At 41.2% G+C, this 18,402-nt stretch overlaps 1 protein-coding gene across 8 annotated transcripts in view; it reads right to left on the bottom strand.

Annotated features, from left to right (window-relative positions):
• msi2b (musashi RNA-binding protein 2b) overlaps positions 1–18,402 on the bottom strand; it is a 244,615-nt gene that overhangs the window by 213,347 nt on the left and 12,866 nt on the right. The gene's annotated exons all lie outside the window — the stretch shown is intronic.

The raw sequence follows: 18,402 nt of genomic DNA on the forward strand, positions 1-18,402 counted from the left end.
ACAGTCTGACCATCGTGACTAGGTAGCAAATTAATTTGTTTTGAATATTTCCAGGATTCAGCCGATGTTGCTGTGGCAGCTGGAGCAGCACGAGAGGGTCTGGAGAGGATGGCTGTAGCTAATGAAGAGAGATGTAGAAGAGGAGGAGGAGGAGGCCGGCAGCCAACATGCTGCTGCGGGGGGGTGGGGGGGCAGCCTGAGCAGAGGCAACAGGTGAGATTGACAGCAAACACACAGATAGAAAATTATTGTGTTTATGTGTTGGAAATCTTTAAACGACCCCCTCCCCCCCCACCCTCACCATCCATTCACCCCCACCCCCGTGACCGTGTTAGCGATGCTGTGAATGAGGGGCTTCGAATTGAAAAATGGTGTCCCCCCCCCCCCCAGTCCATCAACCGTAATGGCTGCCCTGCAAAACCCCACTTCATCAACCTACCTGGGTTCAGACTAACCGAAACTGGAGTGTTTGAGCGTGTCAGTGGAACATTCTTTGAATAACGAGGTAAATAAACTAAGTGTCTGAGGTATAATGATTTTTGTTGTTGTAATGCTGAAGCTGCACTTGACATAAAAGACCATTGCTGCCGCATTATGGTGCAAACCTCTTGCAATTACTCTAAATCTAAATAGGCCCCCCCTTCTACATAACAAATCCAAAGTCAGCCCAGAGATTAGGACCAAATGAAAGATGAAATGAAGATTTGCACAGAGCTGCCGGCATCTTTTGCCCGGTGCAAGTGTGAGGGGACCGCATAACAACATGCCAATATCAATGAAGTGTGTGTTTATTAGGTAAAGACAAAATACAAGATTATCTGTTTTCATTACTGCTGCAATGGGGTGGCACGAATGCAAATCAACGACAACAACATCTTGATGCCACTGAAGGGAAACTTGGGCACTAAATTTCATGCATCTATTTTAAATTTACATATTCAATGCAATCAGTGATGGTGATGATGCATCACAGTCTTACTGTTAACACAACTGTTGTAGTCATGCAGTATTGGGACACAAAGCAATCCAGTGTGCGCTTATTTCCACGTTAATAATTTATACGTTTCCTGCTTTGCACCAGAGCCACTGGGGATTCCTCCACCCCACACTTTAACATGGAGCCTTCAGAGAAGGAGAGGTGTCGTGCTTGCTAAAGGAGGTGCTAACCTCACCATCTTGTGCAGTTCTCAGTGACAGAGGGAGAAGGACTTGCCCTGAGTGAAGGAGCTTGTGGCGAGCTCATCGATCAAAGACTGGGAAATGTCAGGTGGCAAGTACAAGGCAGAGTTGGGTGTTTTTGCGCAATATGCTGGAGCTACACCTCACAAGCTATTACAGCGAATACAAATTTATTCTGTCATAAATACAATAAAGACAGAGGTTAGAAAAATTATTTTCCAATGATTTCATATGCAATTTAGTGACCATGATGCTTTTAAAACTTACTTCACATAAAGCAAACTGGAGGTTCAGCCAGGTTTGTGACTGGCAGCTTCTCTGTAAATAATTCCTGTTCTAAATGCCACAAGAATTCAGCAAATTAGCAAATTATTCATTAACACACATTTAACAAGTTGGTACAGTAATTGCAAAGGGTTTGGAATAATGCCAGAAATACTGTATTTCCACAGAAAATCATTAAATTGGAAAAATGCTTTGTCACCACTGATTTCTGTCTAAAATAAAGCAATGTTTAATTAATGCTGTAAGACGCCGTCAAACAAAATCAGTGAAGGAATTCAAACACAAACCCAAACCTCTTCTCCTGAGAACTGATTTCCCTTGTTGTGCACATCTTATTCTGTAGCTGTGGAGTAAAGCTGAAACCATTAGCAACTATTTTTTGATCATCTTCAAAATGTCTACAGGTCCAGCTTTTAGACATATTCTTATTTAATAGGAAACTGAAATTAGTAAATCTTTGCGTTTTGATGTTGAATCTGCTTCTACTCTGATTAATTGTTAATTAAAATAATATTCAGTTCCAACCCTATTACTACAACAGTTTTCACCAAAGCAGAAACTACAAATTACTGTTAAAAAACACAAAAAAACACATATTTAAAAGTCTGTTGCAAGAAATACAAATCTCAGACAGAATTGATTATCCAAAAAGAAAATGTCTGTCAGCTCTGCACCAAAATACAAACTCTGATAATGTATCTGGGGTAAGCAGAAATCAAGTCAATAAATCGATGAAAGGTTGGACCTCAATTATCTATACAAGAAGCATTTAATTTCCATCTAGAATGTTCGGTAAGATTCTGTAACTAAAAATTATGATGAAATGAATCCATGAAGAGATACTTTTTAAAGCCCTGTGGTTAATGTGCTTCTTCTGTGAAATATCTTCCTAAGTGGCTGAGCTGGTTACGTAAGGTGTTCCAGAATCAAGCAGGTAACTGCAGTTTAACATCCAAATGTTAAACTAATTACTCTCTCCCCTTCTGAAAAATGTACAGCACTGTGCAGCGGAGGACCACTGCAGGATGCCACTTTACAGCACAAGGAGGAAATATTCCACCCTTCATATGCAACATAAACAAGATGCAAAGATGTGCTGCAGAGGAGAGGACAAAAAGAGAAGCATAACCAGCAACAGACAGATGGAAAGTTATAAAAGCAGTGAGGGAGGTGGTGTTCTGTCCAAGTCTTTACCTTATTCCTTCAGACACAACAGTGAGCTATGCGCGCATTAGTCAGGGACTTGATCCGTTCAGTGCATTGGAGCAAAGGGAACAAATGGAGAAACTGCACCTTAATTACAAAACTATTTTTGCTGCAAACAGGAGCCTTACAAGTACACTAATAAAATTACAGAAAGGCATATATATTCCTCTGATAAATGTGCATCATCTTTTCCTGTGCATGGCTGCAAGCATCACATTTTTCACACCACGTAAAACCAGTAAAGTCTAGTGGAGGGGAGTAAAAACAGAGGAACTTTATGAGACAACAGGGGGACAGTGTAAGGTTCTGATGGATTTATGCAAAAAAGAAAAAAAAGAGTAAGTTAAGCTCTAATGTTTATAACAACACTAATAAATGCAACATACGAGCTGTGTAAGAGTCTGAGAGCTTATGGTTTCATACTTGGATTTCAATTCAAATACAAACATGCAATTTGGTCAAGTCATTTGAAAATAGTGACTTTAGGTAACCTTGGTTGTCTAATCCTCTACTGTGGCACATTATATTTAAGATTCAACCCATTTATTGTCATTTCACCACACATTAACTCAGCAGGGCAGACTGAATGTTTCCCAGTGGTAAGTATAATCATCATAATTAAATAATCTTTCAATAAGTGTGCATTTCTGTTCTTTCACCTCCGTTTATTTACATTCCCGAGTATAATATGTGGGCAAATCTGTAAAATGTCCTTTAAAAACAATAACTGGTAGAGGCGGGCTGCATATACTGTCCTAAATATCCAATATGTGCTACACTGTTAAAATGTTTAAATATCACAGTAAATCTTATTAATGACAAAATAATGAAATGATCATAATCTGGCCTTCATAGGGAGGGATGAAAGCCAGTGAAATAATAATTACATCCTGAAAATGCCACTGCAAAATTAGATCATACAATTTATATATATTTTGTGGACATATGTGTAGGTAGTAATATCAATGTCGTATAGTCCTATGTTTTCATTGTTTTTAAATATGTGCCATCAATTAAACCTGTTCCAATAATCATCAATAGAATCTACAGTTCAACTGTATATGTATGTGCAGTATATGTGCTCTCATGTAATTCCCATGCATTAGCAATGGGCTAAAACTTCCATCTCATGCTGTGACCTTGACCTTTGACAGGTTTGAAGAAAAAAAAAAAGAAGATCAGTCCTGACCTGACCCCCGAGCAACCCTCCAAGGTTAATCCAAATTGGATTAAAACTGCTTGAGTTATCGCTGACAGAAAGACAGACGGATAGATGGAAAGAAAGATTAGGGTGTAGCTGTACTTCAAAGATTACAGATTTACGTACCCATGTTCGGGTGCCTAATTGCTTCTTTGCTAATGTGGCTAATATGTCTCGTCACAACACTGAGATGAGCCGAGCTTGTCTAAGGCCACTCCGGGGTGGACACACATACAGTGGGTGCCATATTGTAATCCAACTATGTCAGCTCTGACAAAGAATATGAGGGATAAGGGGAGTATAATGAAGGCCGCCCTCAATGACAGCACATTTGCAACTGTCATTTAAAAGGCAGAGATATTCTATCAGAACCTCGGCGAGCTCTAATTTTATATAAAGCACAACCTCGCCGAGCCGGATGATGTAATTTAAACACGCTGTCAGTTTGACTGTGGCCTTCGGAGACAAGAACGTGGCCGCTGACATTTGACTGGAGGACAGAAGAAAGTTACGGCTGGCGACAAAGAGACAAAAAAACGAGAGGGGAGTTTCTGTGACGACCTCACATTTTTCAAACGGATAAATAAAAGATGATAAGCGTGGATTAGAGAGGCCATTTTGTCTGTGGTCCTCTCTCTTTCTAGTCCTGGTGACTTTGAGAAATATGTCTCTAAATTTAGCAGCGGTTTTTATCAAGCCCAGGCAATCCGGGGGAGAGAGGGACTTGGGAATAGCGAGCGCGAAAGAAAGAGACAAGGTTGAAAGGTATCTAAAAGACAGGTGCGGCAGACAAAAAGATTGAGGGTAGTGAGGGCGGGGGGTGGGGGGCATTGTCTGTGTATTCCTGTCAATCACTTGCCAGTTTGAGAATGAAAAAACATCTCCACTAACACCCCACCCCTTCCCACATCCCCTCCACACACACACACACACACACACACACACACACACACACACACACACACACACACACACACACACACACACACACACACACACACACACACACACACACACACACACACACACACACACACACACACACACACACACACACACACACACACACACACACACACACGCGCGCACACACAAAGACGGTAGAGCGAGATACATCAGGAGAAAAGAGACGTGAATTTCAATTAAGCTGCCGAGGAAATTAAACTAGTGTTACAGTTATAAAGTCAACCAAGCAAATAAAGACCGCAATACTGCGAAGAAGGTTGGGAGAGATTAGACGGACGGACGGGTAAGGAGAAGAGCGCGCTCACTCACACACAGACGCAAATATACGCGGCGGCCAACAGAAAGCCAGATGGAGGACAGAATGAAGGTCAGGAGAGGTCAGGCACAAAGCTCCTCTGCTGTTTCTACTCTCTGTCTGCGAACTGTCCACTCTGTGGTGTAACCGGGGGGGGGAGGTAGGCTCATTAAGTGGTGCTGCGACATATAAATACCAATAATGTTAATGAATCCTTTGCCACTATTTGCTTTTAATGCATTCATAGGCGCCGGTGGGCTTTTTTTTCCGTCCCTGAGTGGAGCTCCTGTCTGCTTTATGCAAATGAGGCGCTTCAGACCACGTAGCTTGGCACTTTTCAAATCTCTGTGATCTTATGAATAAACTTTGGACACATTTTTTTTTTTTAAAGAGATTCAGAATTCAGCCGCAGTTTAACATCAATCTCGCTCAAATTAGCTTCAGACATGTGCTGATTTCAGTCTGATCAACTGGTGTGGTCAGAACAGATACTGATGCTGGATGTCCAAATTAAAAACTTGGCTTACTTTACTGACAAGCAGCCGCCATTCAACTGCTAAATACGTGTCGGCTTTTAGCAGCAGAGAATTGCATCACATATAAAGGTGTGTTTTTATTGCTAGTAGTCGCCCTTGCCAGCTCTTCGCGCTGTTCTTCCACTTGTAATGAATTGAATCTTGTCATTCAACAGTATTTTAGTGGTGGGAGTGGATTTCCCTCCTTCCCTCTCCTCTGGTGTCAAATTACCTCCTTTAAACTGTCACCGTTTGAATTGGAGATTTACACGGGATGCAAACAATATCACAAAGAGAGAAGCACTAAACACCTGACCTGCCACTTTGTCTCCACAGAAATCCTTCAATGTCACAAGAATAATAGTGAACCTCAATGTTTGAAAAGTTACAAATCTTTTTGGCTGCAGATGAACTGCCCAGGATGCATGATGAAATGCATGTTCAAACCGATTTAATTTATTCACACAGAGGATGAATGAAGTCCAAATGAATACTAAACACCTCCTCAATTGGGATTCATCCCTGGTTGGTGTTTATTCATTTACCAATACACACATCTGCTCGATATTACATGGGAGATTAACTAGTTCCATACGAAGGATTTATCTGAGTGGAGAGTCATCATGCACCTGTATTCCCTAATGACGTATGTAAGGGCTTTACCTCTTACTCAATTAGACAGTTAAGGGCTTGTTACGGCCTCATTCCACCAAGGTATTTTTATTTACTCATTTCTTTTTTCCGGTGTTGTCCTTCACTTGGGAAATCAGTCTGAGGGTCAAGAATATTTCAAGGATATCTATTTCGCAGATTATCTAATTGCAAGTCATCAATCAAGCAATTTATGCAACAAACCCATCATCAATTCACTTCAGTGTCGCCGTATTTCATACAGTGCATGTATGGTTTATAATGCTGTAAATGCCCGTATTCATTTGACAAAAGTTAATGAAGAAAGAAGGTGAAAATAATTTGGAGCAATATAAATGCAAAGCGAACAGAAGGTCAAAGTTGGTCTAATTAAAAGCGCTATAAAAATTGTCTCGTGGCGTAAACTCACTGCATGGAGCTATCAATTAGAAATCACAGAATGGTCTTAGTGATAGTGGCGAGGAAATGAATCTGTCAACACTTTTCATTTCTGTACGATAACCCCGGAGAAAATTAAGTCACAAAATAACCGTTACAAGCTGGAATTGACCTGCTTGTGTATTACCTCCGTTTGATTATTTCTCCGTCTCCACTACTTATCAGCAGCAACAGAGGGAAAACAGGGAGGCTTTTCTTTCCTTTGTGAGGTTGTTTTTGCATTTTCTCGCGAAAGGGGTCTTCTTTTAAATGGATCGAGGTGAGAGCACAGGCTGTGGTGCAAATTCATGGCACCGCCACATGTAGAGCATGTCGGTGCGAGAACACATTTCTTGGCAATTCTGTGACCAAAGCTGCTGGTGCAGCTGCGGCACACCTGTGGTGTGGCCGCAAAAAGAGGATGGATTAGAAGGAATAAATTAACAGCCGACATGGAAGAGGCCGTGTCAATCACAGTCAATTAAATTAGGTCTTCTCATTCCCTTTAAAAGGGAGCTGACCCCCTTCCAACCATGTGGCAAATACAGTTTCACCATAAATGAAAGACCAAGGAGGCTGCCCTAGAAAACCCTGCTGAACAGATGGGAACTGTCTCTCACAGAAAAGTGAGTGGCAAATATTAGACATTGAAAATGTGCTGCCAAGACATGTGATATGCAATTTTAAAGTTGAATTAATTGTACTGAAAGTATTGAAATCTCACAATTGGCACAATAAATCAAATCCGTGAACAGCCGAGCTTGACACCGAATATTTTACTAAGAATGGATGATGTGGGGTAATTACTTTTGCTACTCGTTGGCTTGATTTAAATAGAGAGCATTTAAGTGCTACCTGACAGGAGTGAACATCGCCTTTTATTAAAAAAAATAAAGAAAAGAGAAACGGTATTTATGATCAGTGAAGGGAGTGAAAGCTGAGTTGTGTGACAAGGTCGCTGGCATAAAATGACTGACAACTGGGTCAACAATTGATGGAAGTGAAGAGGTTATGGATTGTTACGTTATTGTTTGATATTCTTTGAAGATAATTAGCACCGTCACATGTTGAGAGCAAGGGGCAATCTCACGTGTCAGGAAAAAACTTATAAATGCATGTTTTCTGTCTATCATAACCACTGTTATATCATTAATTAAACATCCATTACTTGCATGTTGTGCACTTACTGTTGCTTTTTACCACTGCAGCATCAAGCATATGCTGTATAATTTTGAACATAGGAAATAAAAACGCCATTATTTCAAGGTTTATTTCATTATTTGAAGCCAAAGCACTCAAATATAAATAACTTTGTATCTCTGAGCCAGAATGTTTTGTACACTGTGCATTTGGAAACAGCCTCGCTATAAAGACAATTTCCCTTAGCATGAAAAGCATACATTTTTACTTTTAGATTGTGGCACAAAAAACTGGTTGTTTTAAAATTGTTCCTCTATTTGCATCAACATCTATAATCTAGTTGAAATGGTCCAAACAATCGTACATAAAATTACAGTTTTACATGATCTGTCCCTGATCTGGTTCTTTTTCCAACAGGTCAGTGATCAACAGGCTCTCAGGCACGGTGTAGATATGGTGTTCTGTCATACACATGCACACACATTTCCTCTACAAATACAAACCTTATTTATTCATGTTACATATCACTCTTTTAGCAGCTATAAAATTATCTTCCCCCCCACTGATGCCAGATTGTGTTTAGATCTGAATTATTTTCAGCCTTAAATTAAATACAAAATCGAATCTCTGGGACGGGCACATAAAGAGTCAAATACAAATTATGGCGAGCCCACATGAAACCACAACACAAATTTATCCAGATGATAAAATATGATGTGGCTGACATTGCCTCGTATGAAAAATTATTGGCATGAGCCAACATGTCAGCAGTATAATCGTGAATGATGCATGGAGGAGAAAGGTCACAGCTGAGGAGCGAGGCATTATGTGGAGGAACAGCTAAGCTCTTTACAGCGCAGACTTAGATGCGGTGATTCAGTATTGAAGACTTGCTGTCTTACACATGTATTCCATATATATTTTTTAAATCATGCGACGTGACAAACCGCGACAGATGCAACATGTTGGACACAAATAAACATCCGACTTCCAACTCGGTGCAGGTGGGTGATAAAGAAGAAAAAAACCGCCACCAATTTCATTCCATCTCCATTTTGGTGGAAAAATTGTACACATTATTATGGAAGTGAATGACAGACCACCCTGCAGGGGGATAAGCAGGGGAGGGTCCCCCCTACAATAAATGTGGAGCAGCATGCCTGTCTGCCGGAGCTCCTGCGCATCCTCCCTGTCACGCTTTGTTACAGCTCAACCCAGAGATTCTATCTGGTTCTGCCTACTGCCAACAATACCATGTAGATTTTCTGCCACTGTGGCCATTTGGGAGCTATTAAGCAGAGTCTGGGCAAAGTACAAGCATAGCTGTAGCCTTTCAGTGGCTCCCACATCAGGTGGAAATCACAGTAATATAGCACGAGGATTGGAACGCTGCCAAACGTACAGTCCTTATCACAGGTAATTTCATCTCCCTTTTCAGAACTACTTCAGCACTTTTACATCTGTGACACAATTTTATGTTAATACTCTTGAAACCGTTCTATCCCGTTGACCTTCTTTTATCTTTTATCAAGACACGTCTGTTGAAGTGAAACAAATTGCCGATAATTACGGCATGTTTTAATTAAACAACAAAAGAATCAATGTTCTGAATGCTTTCGGCTAATTACATAATATTTTTGCATCAGAGTGAAAACAGACACACAACAGTCACCTTCTAGTTAAGATATTCGGAGGTTTAACACACACAAAAAAAAACACACAGCTGCTGAGGGTGACAAGCAAAATAACAGTGCGAGTTCTGAAATATGCAATTACAGCATAGAATATATTTCTGTTTGCGGCTTGTTATGTCTTCCCTCAAGTCTGGTTATTGTTAGAGTGTTGCTCTATTGACTGTTGCAGTGCAGTGACAAAACCAAGAATTAGACTGGTTTTTAAGAGCAGTAAAGTCATGAATGTGGATATTTAGTGGAGCTAAAAGTGACACGAGGGCAGCGCGGCAGAGACGGCCAGACGGCTCCCGGTTCGGCCGGATCCTTCTAGGTGGAGTTTGCTTGTTCTCCCCATGTCTGTGTGGGTTTTTCCCAAAGTACTCTGGCTTCCTCCCACAGTACAAACACATGCAGATTGGAGACGATTGATTGAAGACTCTAATCTGATTGTAGGTGTAAATGTAGGCATGAATGGTTGTTTGTCTCTGGATGTTGGCCCTGTGATACTGTGGTGATCCGTCGAGGGCGTAACCCGCCTCTCAGCCAATGTCACGTGCCACTGGCTCCAGTCTCCACCCCCATCCCCCCCATCCTCAAAGGATAAGTGAATAATTGGGTGGATGGATGATGTATGAACTCTTTAAAACCATAGTATTCTCCTCTTACATTATGCAACATCAAGTGCACTCTCGGATCCTGAATTCCAGCTGAACCCCCTAATGTAGATAGTGAATATTATAGATATAGGCGGTATAGACGATGGAAGGATGGATGGCTGGATGGCTGGATGGAAGGAGGGAAGAGTGAGTGAGTGACAACCAACACAATCATGCAAGTAATGGGATGATCCAAGCATTTGTCGAATTTGTTTTTATTTATTAAAATGATGTAACATAGCTTGAGTATGGATTCAGTGATATGTTGCAAACATGAAGTTCAACCAGAGCAAAACAAAAAAATAAATCTATTGACCATAACCATTAATCTCTCCAATAATAGCACAACTAACCTGACAGGCTCGTCTTGCTGAGAGAATATCAGTCTTAATCTGAGAGGCAGGTGCCCTAGAAAGAAAAAAAATCTAACCAGGACAGGACATGAAAACCGCAGAGCATGAACTGTCACACAACGTCAGAGTGAGAAAGAGCAATCTGGCCTGTGAGACTCCAATGTGTTACTCTACAATGACAACTGGATCCACTCATGAGAGAAGACTGTTCACACAGACATGAAATCATCAGACTTCAGCGTTACCTTCACAATCCCTTTAAACTGGTGAGGTGACGGATCAAAAGAAACCTAATAAACCACAGGCTGCTCCACAAACAAATTTAACCAAATGTGTGATTGTAGTTCAAAGATACAGGCCAACATGAACTGTTTTACATGTTTTCTTATAAACCGTGGTTGTGCATTGTATAATGTACAAGTATGGTCACTTTTATGCAATATTACTCTTACAGTTTACATCATGATGTGGCTGGTTTAGGAGCCCACATTTTTTTTGTTGGCGCTACAGAACAAACACTGCAGCTGTAAAGTTGTTTTGCTATTTGCAATAAAAAAGTGACCATAACCTTGTGATTTAACAAACAAAAACATTGTATTTTACACACACAAACGTTACAAATTGCACAGATATATATATGCATGTTGGTAATAATTGCACATGCAGTGACACACCTGAGCCTCTCTTGCTGCAGGACATAGTGCATCTCACCATTTGTTGTACAACTCCCACCATAAAGTCCAGATTGAGATTACCATCCCTTTCTTTTTATTATTTCCAGTATTTCATGCAAAAACAATCTCAAAAATTGATTCGTTCAAAAAATTTGAATTATAAAAGGCACCAGCCCTCATCTGCCTCTTTAGCTGCCACATACAGCTACTCCTGGAAGTGTTTCTCTGCTTCCTTTAAAATTGTATATTTTACATATCTTATCCCATCCGATCTTTCACATTGGATGGGCGGAGACTTGAGATAGTTGAAAAGGAAACAGAACATGACTTTCTAATCCCCCTGTCACATTATCGAAGGTCAGAGTGGTTGTTGGTTAGTGCTGACCAAAGCCATTTAGACTGTCAGCGACATTGTTCTGGGGAGCGACCTCTAAACACACACTGGTCTTTTATTGCTGTTACCTGTAAATGTATCCTCCGTTTATCCTTTAAGTAGCTATGGTTACCCTCATAAACCATATTCATATATGGTTTCTAATCTATTAAAATATAATTGAGGAAAATTGTAATAAACAGTTTTACCATTTATTTTATTTCTTCACACGTCAAGCGTTTTCCAGTGACTGAACAAAAGCCACAATGCTGCTGCTCTAACACTCTGCGATTTGAATGGTTAACAGCTGATTTAATTTCTCTCTCTATAAGGTTCATGAGTAAAGATAAACAAGACACGGCCCAGTGGTGCGTTGGCTCTGCTCTACCTGATACACATTAAACCTGTGTGCGCTCGTGCTGTATTTCCGTGTGTGCATGTGTGTGTGTGTGCGCCCACAGAGCAGCTTTGATAAGAGGTCTTGAGAGATATAGTGGACCATGCCCTCCTCTGCTCTCCTCTCCTCTCTATCCTGGCTAGCAGGCTGTCCTCATTACTGTCAGTCAGCATCAGGTTTAGCGGTGCCAGGCTCCTGCAAGGCCCTCTGTCCTCTCTGCCCTGCCAGCACTAGCCCGCCTGACTGCTGCTGCCATTGGTGAGCATTGTAAGAACCCCTAGAAAACCTAATTACTCTCGACTCGCCAAACCAAGGAGGCCGGAGCGGAAAACAGGGAGGAGGAAGAAGAATCACACATGTGTACACTGCCCTCCATTTATGAAGCGCTCTGGCAATTCTTCAACAAAAGAAATGTGTCATGTAATATCTGCGATAAAGAAAATACACATTTACACATCATTCCTCTTCCCACTGAGGAAAGGCATTAAAAAAGGACACTAGATACTTTTGGGAAAATGTCTGTGTGGGGGGGGGAAACATGCATGAATCAAACTGAGCATCCCTTTGACGAACCGTTAACTGGGTCACTCAGCTGGTGATTGTGTCTGACCACCAAACAAACAGTCATTCATACGTCTGTGCTGTGGCCCCATTTTCATCTGGAGCAGTTCCACTGAGGCCGCTGAAAGCAAAGGAGCTGACGGGTCAGGGATTTAAACCCATCTCCAGCTTCTGCACAGCGGCCATTACCGCAGTGGGGGGGTGGGGGGGGGGGGGGAGAAGGGAAAAAAAACAACTCCTTGTGACATCCTCCCTCTGAAAGAAACGTTTACTTATGTCGGCTGCACATCTGCTTTTTCCGGGGTCGAGGGGGAGAGTGACGATGAAAAATTACCATCAACTCGCTTGTCACTTCTCCGTCATCTTGGTCCGAGTTTTCTCTTCACTCGCTATACGACTGAAATGTTGGTGCGTTTAGTGTCAGCTGTAAAACCCCATTTCAAAACTACATGTAGACACACAGCAAGTATCTTTTCGGTGTGGACATCATGGCCACTCACCAGGAAAGGACCTGTGACATTATGTTTGGATAATAGCCTTCGCGATGCAACACTCTCTCCCGACCCGCTGTCATTTGAACAAATTCTGCGAGATGTCTAATAAGAAATAATCTCCCCGCACATCATAAATGTTGGGGAGGGCTCGTGGTCGTAAACTGTGAAGCTGAAGAAGCAATATTGATATGGCATTCTGTTCCACATTAAGGACTTTTGACCTTGAATATTCTTTCAGACTCATGCAGCTGTGCAGATCTGAGCTGGAGCGGCGAAGGCTGGTGCTTTTAATAAACTCACAGGGACGTTCAAGGGGGCTGGCAGCCACAGAGGTTTCATTTTCCTAGCAGTGAGCTGTGTCATTTAAAATAAGGATCATTTTGAGAAGGAGGAAATATCATAATGCTAAATCTAGATCAAATAACTGAGCAAGGTGTAAGACTGGATTTACAAGGCCATGTAATCCTAACAGACTAAAAAAAGAGCACAGAGAGGGAAGGAGAGGAAGAGAGTGAGAGCACATGTTCAAGTTTGTTTTTGAATTTGTGTACAAGGTGGTATTATGTGTATGTGCATTATTATGTCACACAGTACAGAGGCACTGCGGGGATGAAAATGTGTGTTTACTTCATGCAGCTTTATTATTAGACTTCATTAAAACTTAAGACTTTAAACCTCGAGAACCTCAATACACCTGAGACTCTTGCCTGCAGGTAAGAACATTAAGTACACAACGTCACTGAGAGACGTGTGAGACGCAAACAACAGGAGGAGGAAGAGCTGGTCAAAATGCCATTCACAGAAAGTGTGTGTGAGAGAGAGCGACAAAAAGGAATTTCTGGAAGGGTTGTCACAGCTGCATCTGTGCACAGAGAGTTTTCTTTCTGCTTCCTGAAGGATGCCACAGTCATGGTGACAACCTGTTCACAATGGCTTACGCCTGGTTTGTACTCAGCTCTGTGCAGGATCCACGCAGAGCCTACCCAAGTGGCCCCGGACATCGACAGCATTTGTGCCTGGTGTATCTGTGTCATTCTGCCATTTCACCGCCAAACCGTTGGCACTGGGGTTTCTTTGTGAATGTACAGTATGTGGCCAATGGCAACTTACACTGAAAAAATCACGTTGGAGCTAATAAATATTGATAAATGGTAGGGTTGGTAATCTGTTTCTGAAACACTTCATATTATTTGTTGAAATCCTCCTTATGTTCCAATAGCTATCAATAAAGTCCTAAAAAATGTACTTTTACTCTTACTCAGATTACAACACAGCAAAAAGAGAATTGTGTACATTTGCAGCCACTGAGAGGCATGGATAAGAGATGCAACCAATTACAGTTGCTGTCTGAATCACTACAGTTACATTTCCAGAAAGCTGCACATCAGATAACAGCGGAGGGTATGTGGCTACACAATATCCGATTAAATGCAGAACTATAAATTGGTGTTTATGATGCAAAAAATCCCTTTATCAGGTGCATGGCAAGACCTCGCCCATTGCTCTGTAAATGGCAGCCATTTACATGGCTCTAAATGTTCCTTCCTTTCATTTCCATAACAAGCCATCAGAACTCATCTCCCACTGAAGTGGCCACAGTCCCACTGGCAATTAAAATCATGCTGGGACATGCCATGGTTGTGTGTGACTCCACTGTGGGAAACAAAAGCAGCGGCAGCAGCGGTAATGACGCCAGCAGTTGAGTGGTAAATCTCGAGCAATGTCGGCGGAAACGGGCGCTTTGATTCCTCCAGGAAACGGAGAGCAGGCCTCGTTTACATCTTTTACTGGGAGCCTCGCTGGAAAATATCAAAAACAAGGAGACGGCGAGAAACAGCATCATCTCTGTCTTCTTTACGACTTTCTTTCCACAGTCACAACACTAAAAAGGGGAATATGAGTTTTTACAAAAATGATCAATGCAGTATCTCAAGAAATTTAGATGAGACAGAATAAAGACTTTATAAACAGATTTGAATAGTCTTTCTTGGTTTAAAGTGACCATATTTTGTTAATTTACAAGTTCATAACATTATGCTTGCTGTAATTTTCTAAATCAGAACTATTGGTTTTAGCTCTGTTTTAGACAGAAAGAGACTGGAGGAGGAGGCATCACATTGGTACGTTTTTCTTTTGTCGGGTGTTCTGTTCTTTGTATTATTGTGTTACTTGATGACGTAGACACATTATGGAAAAAAAGCCAGGAATGCAAATGACTCATATTAGGCTATTCAGAGCAAATGTTGTCTGAAGGACGGAAAGGTTAGTTTGAATCGTCAGCTAGAAAACTCACTACATTATGTCAATCAGCTTTCATATTTCCATCTGATCATTATATATAATTTGTTTTTTTTCCATGAAGACAAAGTCAATGCAAATATCAAGTATCAATTTTATGTATAGGTGCCAAGTCACAGCAGAAATAATGGCAGGGCCCTTTTCATGAGGAGCGGACTAGTGGAGGCTGACTACAGCACATAACAATTTGGTTTCCGTGGTCCCCGCGCTTCCTTTGCACCGAGCCGAGCCTCCATCACGACAAATAAATGTCAAGAGAAATTATTACATCTTTCTGAAACATAGCGTTAGACTTGTTAAGCTTAAATGGAAATGAGCAGTAGTGATATATCACACAGCGCTGGACACATATTTAATGATTGAGGCAACTGTTTGAACTGTCACTGAGTGTCCACATTGATAATGAGATGAGATGCGTAAGGTTCTGTCGGATTCAGCTCAGTGACTGATTGATCACATTTAGCATTGGCTGTGCCGTTTGTCAAGAAATTTGTTTTGTCTCATAATTTCTCACAAGGGAAAAAACCTGATCATGTCACAAACACCATTTGATATTATGTTTTTTCAAAAAGTTTGGCAAAGTCCAAAATAAAAAATCCCTATTATAAATCCACTGCAATGGATGACATTAAACAAAATCACTTCTGCCTGTGACAAAAGTAAACTGAGAAGTGTTTGTTGTGAAAGTAAATGCTGAGGTGCTGAAACATTTATGCAGAACTCCTGGCATTTTAAAGCTACTTTTAGCTGCCTATCTAATAAAGCCATGGCTATTCCCAGCCGTGCTGTATAGGCTGGGGAGACAGAGGCATAAATGAATGTGCATAAAGCACTTTGCATCACATCATCATTGTTTAATCCTTTCATTCTCATCTGTCAATCATCAACAGATGCACCCTAATCCCTGAATATTTGTGGCCCTGTCTGCATTGATACCTTCAACATGACTTGTAAGCACAGCTTCCATTTCTAATACAAAATGGTTTTTAAAGACTTAAGATAAGCTTCAGTCAGGTGACATTTATTTGCAAGGCGTGTGCCAGTTTGCATTTCTTGAGCATGTTTTCTTTGAGCAACGCGACCTGTGGTGACCTCCACGTTTTGTCCTTTACCAGTTCTCTGGTGCGGATGGATCCAAGACAAAAGAAATACTAAAATCAAATATTTAGCACATTCTCAAGCTTAAGGAGGAAAGCAGAGGCAATCAGCACCCTGTGACTGATTTGTCACGCAAAAACATATTTGTCTTATCATGACAGCAGCCTGTAATCCAGTGTTTCGCTTTAAATTCTCCACAATTATACCTAAACAAACCAATTCTAAACCTAAAGTTCTGAGCTGTCATACATGTCACATTGTATTTGAATTAAATGTCTGCCAGGCTGTCTGCTTTAGTATATGCTGATGATAAGCTATTGTCCAGCTCTATTCGTCTGCCTGTGACTGTGTCTTCACTGTGGCACTGTCTGTGTTTTTGAGCTAGTGTCCGCTATTGCTGCTGATACAACTTGTTTTTCCTGTGATCCTGTCATCCCGGTGCAAACACCTTCAGTTGTTTACAGTGAAGTGTCCTCTGTGTTCACCTTCACTTCCTGTCTGTTTCCAGCATTACTCTACGTGTTGTACATACTGTGTGGTTTTTACCCTACTGCAGCATTCAGCAGCGTGGAGGTCATTGGCAGGGTTACTCGTGAGGTCATAGTTAGCCGTGAGAAAATGAATGCTGATTGGTCTCGTCACGATTCGCTCCCCGGAACCCCCGTGCCACCGAGGCACCTGCCAAGCCGAGATTCTTTAAAACGAGAACGGAGCCTATTCAACAGCTGCATAAGCAGCCAGGCACACAGACAGTGGAGGGGGAAGAGGGACAAAAGAAAGCTAATGCAAAACAGTGAGGACTTTCTGGATGGGAACCTTAAAGAGTGGGACCTCTTTGAAAGGTCTTAAATCAATTAAACATACAATCCCATGCAATGTTAATCTATCTGGCTTAATCCCATTGCTTTAAGATCCTTTATAATCCACGTTCAATACAACCATTTTTCTTCTCTAACAAGCTTGCCCCATGGTGATTTTATAAATCATCGGTACAAAGCTTTTGCGGTGCCACAAATTATTTTATGAGGTCATTATTTCACTGAGTTATGAATCCCACAAGGTCAAGTGACAGATATGTTTTAAGATCAGTAGAACACATCAATATACTGTATTTACCTGTTACTGAGTCATGGCTAGAGAAAACACAGCACTGTTTAAAATAGATTTACATTACCAACGGCGGCAAGAGGAGTTTCTTGTTCACTGGAAAAACTGGAAAACTCATTAATAATCCGTCCTGTTTCATTGCACAATTGACTCTTAGGAACGTGGTTAAAGTGACATGTAAGAAAATGTGGAGAAGCACAGGTAGTTTCTCAACCATGTGCCGATATCCTGAAGTCACATGCTCTGGCTTTGAAAGTCCGCACTGCCAATTCCTCATTTGAAACCTGAACAACCTTTTAACAATGCCTTTCTCTGATCTGTTGGGAAGGAGAAAATCTATTATCGATTTCCACCTGGTGTAGGTGGAGAAAGCCCTGATAACGCTGTTGAATAGCACTACACTGTACTCTGCTGTAGACTGCACATTAACGTCTGGGGGATGGTGCTAGGCGGCATGTCAACAAAGCCCTTGACTACGCCACAGCACCATCTGCACACATTGAATATTTAATTGTCATTAGAACTGCTCAAGACCAGTAATCAAGAGAGAAAAAGATAATATGCATCATAAAGAGGTCACACGACAGTTCCTGTGTGATTGGGGCTCAGTGCCTTTTTTTAAAAATCATCTATTGTTTTAATGCTAATTGTGATCATTTCTGCATGCATGAGCCACAATTCAAGATATTTCCAAATCACTCATGTCATTCAGCGCCATTCAACTCTGAATGCTACACAAAACATCTCAACAGACTTATTATTCTGGCAGCAAATGTAATTTGTCTCCGTCAATGAGAAGTCAGCAATCATGTCGCGCTAGTTAAGTCAAGCTAACGTAAAGCTTTTCACATAAGAACTGTATA

Source organism: Limanda limanda, chromosome 14, assembly GCF_963576545.1.
Source record: "Limanda limanda chromosome 14, fLimLim1.1, whole genome shotgun sequence".
Lineage (NCBI taxonomy): Eukaryota > Metazoa > Chordata > Actinopteri > Pleuronectiformes > Pleuronectidae > Limanda > Limanda limanda.